The 12,037-nt window shown below is 41.6% G+C and overlaps 1 protein-coding gene across 5 annotated transcripts in view; it reads right to left on the reverse strand.

Annotated features, from left to right (window-relative positions):
* Positions 1 to 12,037, reverse strand: part of LUZP2 (leucine zipper protein 2) — a 358,273-nt gene that overhangs the window by 118,702 nt on the left and 227,534 nt on the right. The window lies entirely within an intron of this gene.

Below are 12,037 nucleotides of genomic sequence, written 5' to 3' on the forward strand. Positions count from 1 at the left end.
AACCCTAAAGTCAAGATTTAAAGATTCTTTTCACGGTAAAATTGTTTAATTTAAAATTGGCAGAGAGTCTGAAACATTAAATGCTGAATCCCTTCATTTCACTCCCACCATTCAACCTTCTTTTCTACCATAGCAGTTTTAAATTTCACTTATTTACTGAAATGGAAATGGATTATAATGTTAATAAATGAAATTTCAACTAGCCTGGTAATATTCCCACACACTAACATTTTTTTCTATATTCCTTCTTTTTGCTCATATCGTGCTATAGTTGATAGCCAAGGGTATTTACCTTTACAGATTCTCCTCTAGATGACTAGCTGCCTAACTTTGAAAATTATTTTTGCTCTCTTTAAATTCTTCCCTCTTGAATCAAGAATGCAGTCATCCAGAGCTTGAGCTGGAGTAAATCAGTATAACTGTGACAAAATGGAGTTACATCAATTTATATCAGCTGAGGATCTGTTCCCACTTTTTTAGCTCATTTCTCTTGAATGACTTTACCATGCTGAATTCCTCAAATACATTACCATAAGAGCTGAACAGAATCCTTTTTCACTATTTTATTTCAATTTCATGTCCTCATTATTACACTGCAGCCCACTGAGATTCATATTTTATTTGTTGTGGGACATTAAGGAGCCTTATGAAAAACCTAAAGTAGTTTCTAATGGATCTTGGGTTTTTTGTTTTTTAAGTACGACATTAGGCTAATATAGAGCTTGCATTCAATTTATACTAAGGACTTGCATTTTTTATGTATTAACAATCTTTAGGAAATTGATGAGCTATGCAGATGCTGTCCATCTGGGATTGTACTGTCAAAGAGTGCATGTGATGGAGTAACAGGGCAGAAATGGCTTAAAAAATGTTACATACTCCTATTGCTAACGCTTCAGGGAAATTTCATTAGGTTATTTTCGCACACATCAGCCAGTGTAATGCATACTGTAGCTATATTTTTCAATGTTAAAAAACACTATCAACAATGTTTCTACAAAGCTATAGATTGTACTCCAGTGTGTAGCCATGGGCAACACCCAAGTGAGGCAAGAAATGAGAAATGTTAACAGCTCAACACACAGTGTTCTTAACAGGTCAGCACAAAGGGCAGGGTCAACACCTCTCACATTAAATCCTGCAAAGTCAGTGGATCTTCAAAAACTTTTCCTAGTAAAGATTCCCTCTCATCATTTTATTGGGTGGACAGGAAGGGACTCCTGCCCCACTTCCTGCTTTCCCCCCTAGAAACTGATTGCTGGAACTACCTCCAAACCTCATAGACCCCAAGGAATCAGTTGGAGACTGTGCTTCTGCAGAGCTCTCACCCCATAGCCCTCCTCCATAGCAGTGCATCTCTACTGGAGGGGAGGCACCAGGAATCTCTGTATTCATATCAGCACTGGAGGTCCCCTTTAGCAGGAGGATCCCACCTTCAGAGGACAGGTAATAAACCCTGATGTCATATCATTTTCTCTTAGCAACCTGCAAGGCCAGTAGAAAGATGTCCATACCCAGTGTTGGGCCATCTAGTCCCAGCTGCTTCCACTGCAGTGGATCCTGATCCCAAAAAAGCACTCTCCAAGAGATCTTAGGAAATGAGAAGTCAGTGTTGTGAAAGGGTGGGTGAGAGATTCATGTATGAAGGAAACTCTGCGATGTAACTTGGGGGCAGGGCCAGATTTAGGGGCAGGCTACTCAGGTGATTGCCTGGGGAGCTGGGCTTTGGGTGCTGTTTTTGTTGTTAGTGACAAAAGGGGAAATAGAATGTTTGAAATAAAATGTGTCAGGTATTCTGTATGTGGATTCATTTTTCATTAACCTCCTAGAATGTTCTGGATCTTTGTAGAATCTCCTATATGATAGAGATAAATCATGCATTCAAATTGTGCATCAAAGTCATGAAATAGGCTACATATGCAATACAAAAAATAAAGTATTCAAAAGTTTAACAAATGGAGGTGGGAGAGAGGGAGTGCCAAAGATGCTCCTTGCCTGAGGTGTCATTTGGTCTTTGCCTCTTGCCAAAGTTGTTAACATTTTGCCCACTGAATGCCTTTCAACTGGCTATTTTCTGATGCTGTTTTGTGCAGATGCTGAGAATTTAGTTCTTCCTCACTGTAATACAATAAAGGCTAAATAGAAATCTTTTAAGGTTTTCCTTCCCCTCCACCTCCTCCCCTCATATTCCTCTTTTCCTGTGTTTTTGGGGCTTTGTAAGTCTAAAAAGAATCATTTAAAATGACCAGAAGACAGTTTTTAAATTGTAATCTATGAATACAAATCACCTTCAATACTGCCTGAGGCATTACCAACATGTACCAGGTGTACACAAGAAGATGAAAATATGACTGTGTGGACTATGGGATGACATGGCTGTATAGGAAGTACATTCATTTTGATCTGTACTTAGTTATGGACCTGCTGTGGACTGTATTTATATAGAGCAAATTTTACACCTTTTGAAGTATTTGGTATGGTGACCCATTTCCCCTAATTGAATATGAAAAGGCAAAAAGATAAGAGGGGCTATAAGATATCTGCATCTTTAGCCACATAAATACCATTAAAATCTGGTCCAGAATTATGAAGTGATAGAGACAACAATAATTATCATACTTTCCCAGGGAAGGTGAATGTGCCTACTCCTATTTTAAGGTGGGGATATCAGGGAATACAGAATGAGTGGCCTGTCCAAAGCCACACAGGAGCTCATTCGCAGAGCCAGGAATAGAACCCAAATCTCCTCTACATTAACCCCGAAACCCCCTTCCCCAATAAAGACACAAATTTACTTCTTCCCAGACCTGTCCTACCACACAGTTTAAAAGAGTCTCTCTCATTTCAAAGATTATTTCATAAAAAGATATCAATGGAAGGGGTAACTTTGCATGGTCACATCCAGAATGCTTAGACTTTTGGTCCACAGTAAAGAATATGTACTCTTATTTCATATTAGCAAGTAGGATATTTAAAGAGCCTGAGGGAATTAAATACCAACTCCCATTGACTTTCAATGAGAATTCAGCTCTTAAATCCCTCTGATTTCTTTAAAAATCCCAACCAGTTCTGTTACCCTTGGCTGTATTATTTTGATTAACTCTGTGGTCTTCTCTCAGTGTAAAGAAGTGTGAAATTTTTAATGTGGTTGGAACAGTAAAATTGAAGGGGGAAAAAAGGGGTTTTAAGCCACAAAAAGGAAATCTTAGAATCCTGAGAGGTGAACTCACCACAGAGAGGTGTATTCCCCACAAACAAATGTGGCCTGAATTTTAGTAGGTAAGTAACCAGCAGAGCTGGCTTTTAAAATGTTTTTCCTTGACAGGTTGTGTCATAGCATTCTTTTTCAGATTTGAACCTTAGAGTTCAGAAAATGAGATACTAGCACCTGAATCCTCTAAGCTTAATTACCAGCTTAGATCTGATAGCACTGCCACCACCCAAAATATAGTGTTTTGGGGCACTATGACCTCCCCAACCTTCCCTGGGGACCCCAAGAACCCAGATCTCTTGAGTTCTTAAAACAAGGAGAAATAAACCATTCCCCCCACCTTTCCCCCTCTCAGAATTTCCCTCCCTGGCCTATCCTGAGAGATACTGATCCAACCTCTAAATCACCATACAGAGAAGCATCTCCCTTCCCTTCCACAAAGAGGCAAACCGATTCAAGGAAAACAAAGGGAGATTCTATCTCTCCCCTTCCTGTCTCCCCCCCACCCGTCCTGGTGAGTTATCCCAATCCCCTGGAATAACACAAAGGAAACAAGGGAAAAAAATCAATCAGGTTCTCTAAAAAAAGAAATCTTTTAATAAAAGAAAGGAAAAAGTAAAGAATTATCTCTGTAACTTTAAGATGTAAATATACAGGGTCCTATAGCTTACAGACACCAGAAAGAGACTTTCCCCCCAGAACCAATACAAATCAAAATATTCCCAGCAACTACACATATAAAAGTTAACCAGCCAGATCCACAATTGCAAATAGAATAAAACAATCAAAAAACCTAAACCGCCTGTTTTTACTTACTATTAGAAAAGAAACTTAGAGAGCCTGTAGTAATGTCTGGTCTCTCTCAGACCCTCCGAGAGAAGAACACACAACGGACAAAGAACACACACAAAAGCTTCCCTCCGCCCAAATTTAAAAGTATCTTGTCTTCTGATTGGTCTTCTGGTCAGGTGTCCCGTTCCCTGCTTGTAACCCTTTACAGGTACAAGAGACATTAACCCTTTACAATCTGTTTATGACAGGTTGTCAGATGCCTAGAGATACACAGCCATTCTGTTGACTCACCCTGGCAACCAAATTAAGTGGGTGTTATTAGCTTCAGCTCCTGACTGTAAATGGGACAAGAGTTGCTCTCATGGCAGAACTAAGGGCCAAGGCATGAAAAGAAAAACCATAGGAACAGGAGGAAGCACTGACTGAGTCTTGTGTTTGTTGTGATTTAAGTTAAATGTAAACTCCAGGAGGTGGGTAAATTCAGACTGCAGCTAAGTGGGAATTTTTCAAACAAACCAGCTTTTTGTTAGAAAATGACAACTAGTTTAAACAAAAACTTTTCATGGGAACGTACCCCTATTGATAAAGCATTTGTTCAGGGAAGGTTGTTCAGTTCAGGATGAAGTTTCTGGTTAAATCAGAACGAGTGGGAGAGCATTCATCTGAGTTATAGGACACCCACATTTAAGTCCTTGGTCTGAACCAGGCAGAGCTAGGTCTCCCACATCCCAAGTGAGTGCCCTAACCACCAATTTACTGGTGGTTCTAGGGTGACACTCTCTCTCTCTCTCTCTATAATTTTCGGAAGGTCTCACTTTCATTCCAGTACGAAACGGGCATTTTTTCAAAATCTCAAAAATGTTCACAAGATGGGAACACCATTTTCCACCCAGCTCTAGTTCAGACCAAGGGCCAGATTCTCAGCTGGTACAATTCAGCCTAGCTTCACTGAAGTCAGTGGAGTTTCATCAGTTGTCCTAAGATGAGAAACTGGACTAATATTTCTAGTGTGTACATGTGTGCATGTAAGCAAACATGCATGTGCTATGAAAGGAGCACACTGAGAACGCCTCTCATATACAGTGGCTCTTTTTTACTTTTCACAGGGAACACCTAACTCCCCTAAATGGAAAGGGTGGGCATGTTGGGAACAGTTGGGAAAGCTGAGTATTTCAATAGCTACCCTTTGATGAAGAATAGCTTCTCTGAAGAAGGGTAGGTAGCCCCTTAAAAGAATGAACCCAGAAACATGGAGTATTCCTCTTTAAACCATTCCAGCTGCAATTGGTCACTATTTTTTGTAGTGTGGCTTGCTGGATCTAGAAAATCTAAATGAAAGAGATCAGAAAAACTGAAATAAAATAACGGTGAGCCCATTCTCTACGTGCTAATGAACCATGAACATATGGAAACCTAACCCACCACCTTTGATTAATTTAGCACAATGTAAATTTATTACTGAATAGCAATAGCATTCTCTAAAATTTTGCATGGGAAATATACTGGCATTTGAAAAAGAATATCAATTCGATTCAGTACATCAATTTAGATTTAAGTCTATGTCTCAGTGGAAAACCTGGAAGCTTTATTTGTGAATTGGACGTATGCAGTTTTTACCAGTGCAAAGAAATTCCCATGCTATTTGAATTCCCTCATGTGCCTTTTGCACAGTTCCTGGGTAATGACAAAGTAGAGCATCTTGTTTCACACACACACCTCACCTTGTTCCTCTCTTTTACAAACTAACACAGATTGCTTCTGCAATGATAAATAGTTTCAAGTTGCTTAAAATACGTGTTCACAGTACTACAAGGCAATGATATTATACCGCACATTCTCTCCTTTGCAAAGATATGTTTGTTGCATCAGAAAGGGAGAACAAGTTAGGCCACCTCAATTCTCATGGTGCACTTACTATTAACTGCTATTACTATTTATTTGTATTACCATAGCACCTAGTATCCTTAGTTGTGGACTGAGAGCTTACAATCTGCATAGCAGACAAGAGATAATGGTGGATAAAGACAAACGGGGGAGCATTAGGAACCAATGAGATAGTTACACTGGTCCTGGTCCATCAGTATATATTAGAGCAGCTTAGGAGCCATTTCAATTTATACTAACTATCTAGGATCGTATTAGTTGTGAATTGCTGTATTGCAGGTACACTCTTGCCCTACCACCAACACCCCTGTGCTAGGGATCAAATGGCATAGGCACCAGCTATGTCACTTTATGCCAGTTAAGAGATTCCTTATCCTGGCGGAATTCTTAGATAGCCTGTTAGGGCTAGATTCTGCCTAGAATGGGGGTAATTTTGGTATTTACTATTTGGCATTTACCAAACTCTGGACGCACTGCATTGACAGGTACTGTTTTGCATCCTGATTATAATCAATTATTTCCTCCTGCAGCAGATGAAGCATGCTTGACCCGTATTGCTGTATCTGAGCTTCACTAATAATCTGATCAGGATTCTTGTTTAAGAGCCATCTTCATGAAGAGTCTGCTTTCATTTGTATTCCGTAACTGTTTGGTAAAAGAGGCTCTCAGTAATTAGTTCAATTAACTAATCCACAAGACTCTGAGGTTGCAAATTCTTACTGAGTCAGGAAAAAAAGTTCAAAATTAGGTCTCATACGGATATAAAATGACCTTTCTTGTTTCCCACTTAAGCAATTCAAAATGGGATAAACTAAAAAAAAAATATTTAAAATTGAACTGGGATGTTACACAGTCACTTTTTTTCAACACTATAAACATTTTATATTCTTAAATAGGGTTAGATTAAAAAGGATATTTCAAGTTTAAAAAACAAGATGTGTACATAAAACATAATTGTTTAAGCATTCATTAATGTGTTTTTAATAGTCAGTCTATCTTTAAAAAAAATACAATAATGACTGCAACTAGATTTACCCCTTTAGATTTAGAGCAAGTATCCTATTATATCCAAACTAAATGTGTAGTTAAGTGTATTTAGGTTGCTTGAAATGCTAATATCACAGAGTGCTTTGCTGAAACATTTGCATCATCGTATCATTAAGCACATTGAACAACTGTAATTTAAGTCTAAAGCCTCATTCCCCTTTCTGTTATTTAACTTCTTTGCATCAGCAGTTTCAGTGCATCCATAAATTTAGTTGCAGTTGAAACCTGCCTTGGTTGTTCCTCAGATTTGTAGTAATCTTAGGGCTGTTATACATAGTACATTATTCTGCAGAAGAAGGGTGTAAATTCTAATGGACGCTAGTGTGTCATGTGCTAAACTGACCGGTGTGGACACAGCTGAGATACATTAAAAATTCTCTAGTGCACATTAATGTCATCCAGTTACGTTAATGTGCGCTAGGAAGTGCACCAGCAGGGTACAAGTGGACCACTTAATGTGACACACTAGTGTGCACTAAAACTTACACCCTTCTGGTGCTGTGTAGTGCACTGTTTACACAATTCCCTACTCATCTCCCTTCCAATCAGCTGACAGATCTGACTAGACATTGGATACTTATAGATAGGATATACACTGGAATGTGCATGGCAGAGGTGGGTCAGCCATCAGTGACCTTCCAGGGTGGGGGTGGAGAACTTTTAACAACAGATAGGACCTGATTACAGACACTTTATACAAGTTTCTAGGTGAAAATAAAAATCTCTGGACCTTGCCTAAAAAAAATTAGCAATTCCATGCTTGGAGTTTTGGTGGTGGTGTTATTGTTTTTTAAATTATTTATTTTTAAATAGGTGAAAAGGCCATTTTGAAAGTCAAAATATGCCTTTTTACCTTGTACTTCAATTACATTTACACTGCAATTGTGAATACAGGGATCTCTCATAATCTTTTGATATCTGTGAACTTAAAATGTGAAGGGAAAAGAGACAGAGGTGAATTCATTATCAGGAGAGTAGATAGGAATCCCTATATTTAATTTCCTCCTTTTATCAAATATTCTTATTTTTAATTAAAAGGTGTGACACCTTCATTGATTGCAGTAGGCCTTTGAAATTGAGCAGGGAAAACACCTCCAGGCTAGATAAGTGCCTTTTCTTTGTTCCATGAAATTCCATTGAGAATGAGCTGAGTTATAAGCTTTTAAAAATCACTTTTTGGTCATTTTGGCAGCATACCAAAATAATACCAACATTCTAAAGATCTGGGCCCCTGATGCCACCAAAGCAACAGTAGCAGGGCATACTTCACTGGGAAACCTGAGAATAGACAGCCTATCAGAGAGAGAGAGAGAGAGAGCGCACGAGCAAGCACAGCTGCTGTCCCTACCCTCAGCCTCACTTCCTCAATATCACACACATGGCACTAGTGGCCCATTTCTTACTCTGGGATAAAAACACTCTCATGCTGGTTAAGTAATGTAATTAGCCTTGTAGTTCATGTGAAGCAGACTACATGGCACTGCAGAAAAGCCAGGGCTCAAGTCCCTGTTAATTCATGCTGAGGGAGCCATTACAGTTGTGCATTAATGGAAAGTTATTCAGGGTGCAAAACCAAATACCTCATGTTAGGAAATGCCAGATTTATGGTTTTCATGCAATCTTAATTTGTGCATGTTACCCCTTTTTGACTCAAGCTGCTAGTCAAAGTTCAGGGCCCTGAAGATGTCTCAGTTGAGTAGAAATTGATGGAGTCTGGTATTTTCTTTGATTTTACAAGAAATGTACAAAGTCTTGCTTCTCTGAATGCAAGAGGGACCAAAATTATCCTTAGCTTACAGAACCAAGATTCATTCAGACAGTATCCTTGATCCAGACCTCTCTCTAGGCTTCTCCAGGGTCACACCATGATTACAGACAGGTTCACAGATGTTTTTGTCTTAGGTGGGGGGCTTGTGAGTAACTTGTAATTCTAAGTATGTTCAAACCCAGTCTTAAAGAGGTTTGTGATCAATGCGCTCACCGGTCCCTCTCAACATAACATGAATATAGGCTTTATGATACAATCTTTAATTACATGATCATACACGATTTCTTCCACAGGACCCCTGCCTCAGTCTGCGTTAGGGTGACTAGATGTCCCGATATTACTGGGACAGTGCCAATCTTAGGGGACTTGTCCCACATCCCGACCTCACATCTGTCGGGACACCCGTTGTCTCAATATTGGGGACCATCAGGACCACAGCCACGGCACCGCAGCTCACCGCTTCCTGGGGAAGCTCCCACTGCTCACCCGCAGGCAGGAGCGCCACATGCTGCAGGGGCGGGGCTTGCAGGCACCAGGAGAGAGCATAGAGCCCTCGTCCCCCCCCCCCAAACACACACACACATCCAACCCAACTTGCAACCCTAGGAGCCATAGGGACCAGCCTGTCAGACGCTTCCTGGGATGGGAGCCATCCTAGGTGAGCATCGCCGGGACTCCCCACCTCATCCCTTGCCAGGCCCCTCTGGCTCTTAGGGTAGCAGGGGCTCTGCATGCTGCTGGTGCCTGCAAGCCCCACTCTGTGGCTCCAGCAGCTCCCACTAGTGCTTTTCCCAGCCAATGGGAGCCATGGAGCTTGCGCTTGTGGCAGGCGCAGCATATGGAGAGTCTGGAGACTCCCCTCGCTGCTCTAACCCTAGGAGCCAGAGACCTCCCAGCAGGGCGGGTGAGCACGGCCAGGGAAAGGAGCAGGGTGTGATGGAGTGAGTGTCTGGGAGGTGTGTGTGGGGTGCTGGGCTGTGAGGGTGTGGAGGGTGCTGGGCAGTAAGGCAGGTTTGTGTGTTTTGCGGTGCAAGACAGTGGGGGCCTGTTGGGGAGTGCTGGGCAGTGGGGGAGATCTGTGTGTGTCAGGGCACTGGTTTGTGTGGAGCATTGTGCAGTTGTGGTGGTAGGGCTGGGGGGAAGGGTGGAAGGAAGAGAGGAAGGAAGGGAGGGAGGGGAAATCTGTGCGTATCGGGAAACTAGCGAGTGTGATACTGTGGGCAGGGGACGCTGGGTGGGGTGTGTGCACAGCACTGTGCATTTGTGGTGGAAGGGTTGTAGGGGGGCTCTGGGCATAGTGGATCCAGAGGGTGCTGGGCAGGATAGCTATGTGGCACAGCATGGGCCCACCCCCAACAGGAAGGGGCACGCTGGTAGCACAGGGCCAGGCAGACCAGTGTGCCTCTGGCTCCAGTTGAGGCTGTGCACCTGTGTCTGTCTGTCTCCCCCCTTCCTCCCCGCTTGCCCAATGTGTCCTGATATTTCACTCTTGCGATCTGATCACCCTAGTCAGTGTATAAGCTGTATGCAAAAGTGGACATAATTAAAATTGCATGGATAACCATAAGTCTGGCATTTACTGAAACTTAAATAATATTTTAAACTTTTTTATATATAATTTTCAGATGTGCATACAATTTATAGCCCTAACCCAACCCTATGTTAACATACTCTATTTCATTAAAGAGCTAAATCATAGCAAATCTGAAGGTCATGCTTCAAGCACAGTTGTGCAAATGTCACTTGAAACTTAAGACAAACTTTGCCTCACAAAAGTACAGTAAAAATCGTCATCCCATTTTATAGATGGATAAACTGAAACACAAATAGGATAAAGGCCAAAGTGTTCAAACTTCATTGCCTAAAGTTAGGGACCTAAATCTGTATTTAGGCACCTAAATAAATGGCTGACTCCTCGGAGGTGTTGAATACCTATGGCATCCACTGACTCCAATGAGAGCAAGATCAGGCCCTCAGACACCGCACGCACAATCCCCACTAAAAGTGTACTGTAGCCAAGAACTGCTAAGCAGAGAAACACCACCACATAAGCTGTGTCACGACTAAGACCTAATGGTCAGTGCTAGAGTCATGGGGCAGGCAGGGGAAAGTTATTGGGAGGTCAGAGTCCAAGACAGGCCAGATGGTAAACAGAGTCAGGTGTCAGGAGGCAGGTAGGGTTGGGTTACCAGGAGATTGAGGCCAGTTGCCAGGTTACAGATACCTATCAAACAGTATAGTTGAGGACAAACCGGTGTTAGACTCCAGAGCCTAGAGTCTATCACAAGCAGGGCCCGGAGCAGAGAAAGGCAGGCAGTCTGTGTGGTTGCTCAGACAGCTTCCCTTCATGGCTTCCTGGTTTAAATACTGGTACTGAACAAGCAGTGGGCTGTGGGGGGCAACTCTGGTCCTGTTGGGTGGTACTTCCAACCAAGCCTAGACTCACATGGGCTTCCCATGGGAGCCTAGCCTAAGCCTCCCATGGTGATGATAGCTGCTCAGAACCCTCATAGTTCTATGTTCTACCCCTGCAGGTCCTTGCAGGCAGATTCAGCACAAAACTATCAGTGTAATAGCCAACACTTTTGAGAAGCAAGGGCACAGAGTATATAAATGAAAAGAAAATAATTTTCCCCACAGAAAATTGTTCCTGACAATCAGTGCCAATCCAGACAGTTTATCTGATGTCTGGCAGGAGTTATTTGTTTTGTATAAGATAATTTTTTCTCTGCTTCTGCTTGATGAATAGTGCAAATCAAACCATGCTGAGTCCTCACTCATCTCCAGAACATTTCATATAGGTGTTTAAAAAAAAACAAAACACAAAACTATAAGGTGTTCAGTAAGAATGTGACAGAGGCAATCACGAAGATGAAATATTTTCCATTTCCTGTTTAACAACAGCTATTCACAGGACCATGATGGAGGAAATCAGAAGGCAGCAATAGACAAAAATCAAATATCTAGGCCTTATCTGATGTCACATTGTGCTGGTACCCTGAGTGGTCTGGATATTAGCTTTGTATTGTATGATGTTGAGAAAGTGTTTTATGTGGCATGAAATAGTGAGCCTAGTTTAATCCTGTCAGGGTCGACTTCTTATGAGGTAGATAAATTAAGTTTCATGCAGTTTACTGTGCACACATTTTTCAGTTAATATCTTAAGAACTCAGGTTCTATCTGCTCTTCATGGCCATTAGAGACACATGACACTTTTTGTAAGAATAGGAGTTTGCCTTCATATTCTTCAACAAAGGTTCCTTTCCCACATTGTTAAACAGCATTATGTGTGTGGATTGGCTGCTGGCTCTGCACCAGCAGAGGCTACATTTAAG

Source organism: Gopherus flavomarginatus, chromosome 5, assembly GCF_025201925.1.
Source record: "Gopherus flavomarginatus isolate rGopFla2 chromosome 5, rGopFla2.mat.asm, whole genome shotgun sequence".
NCBI classification, from domain to species: Eukaryota; Metazoa; Chordata; order Testudines; family Testudinidae; genus Gopherus; species Gopherus flavomarginatus.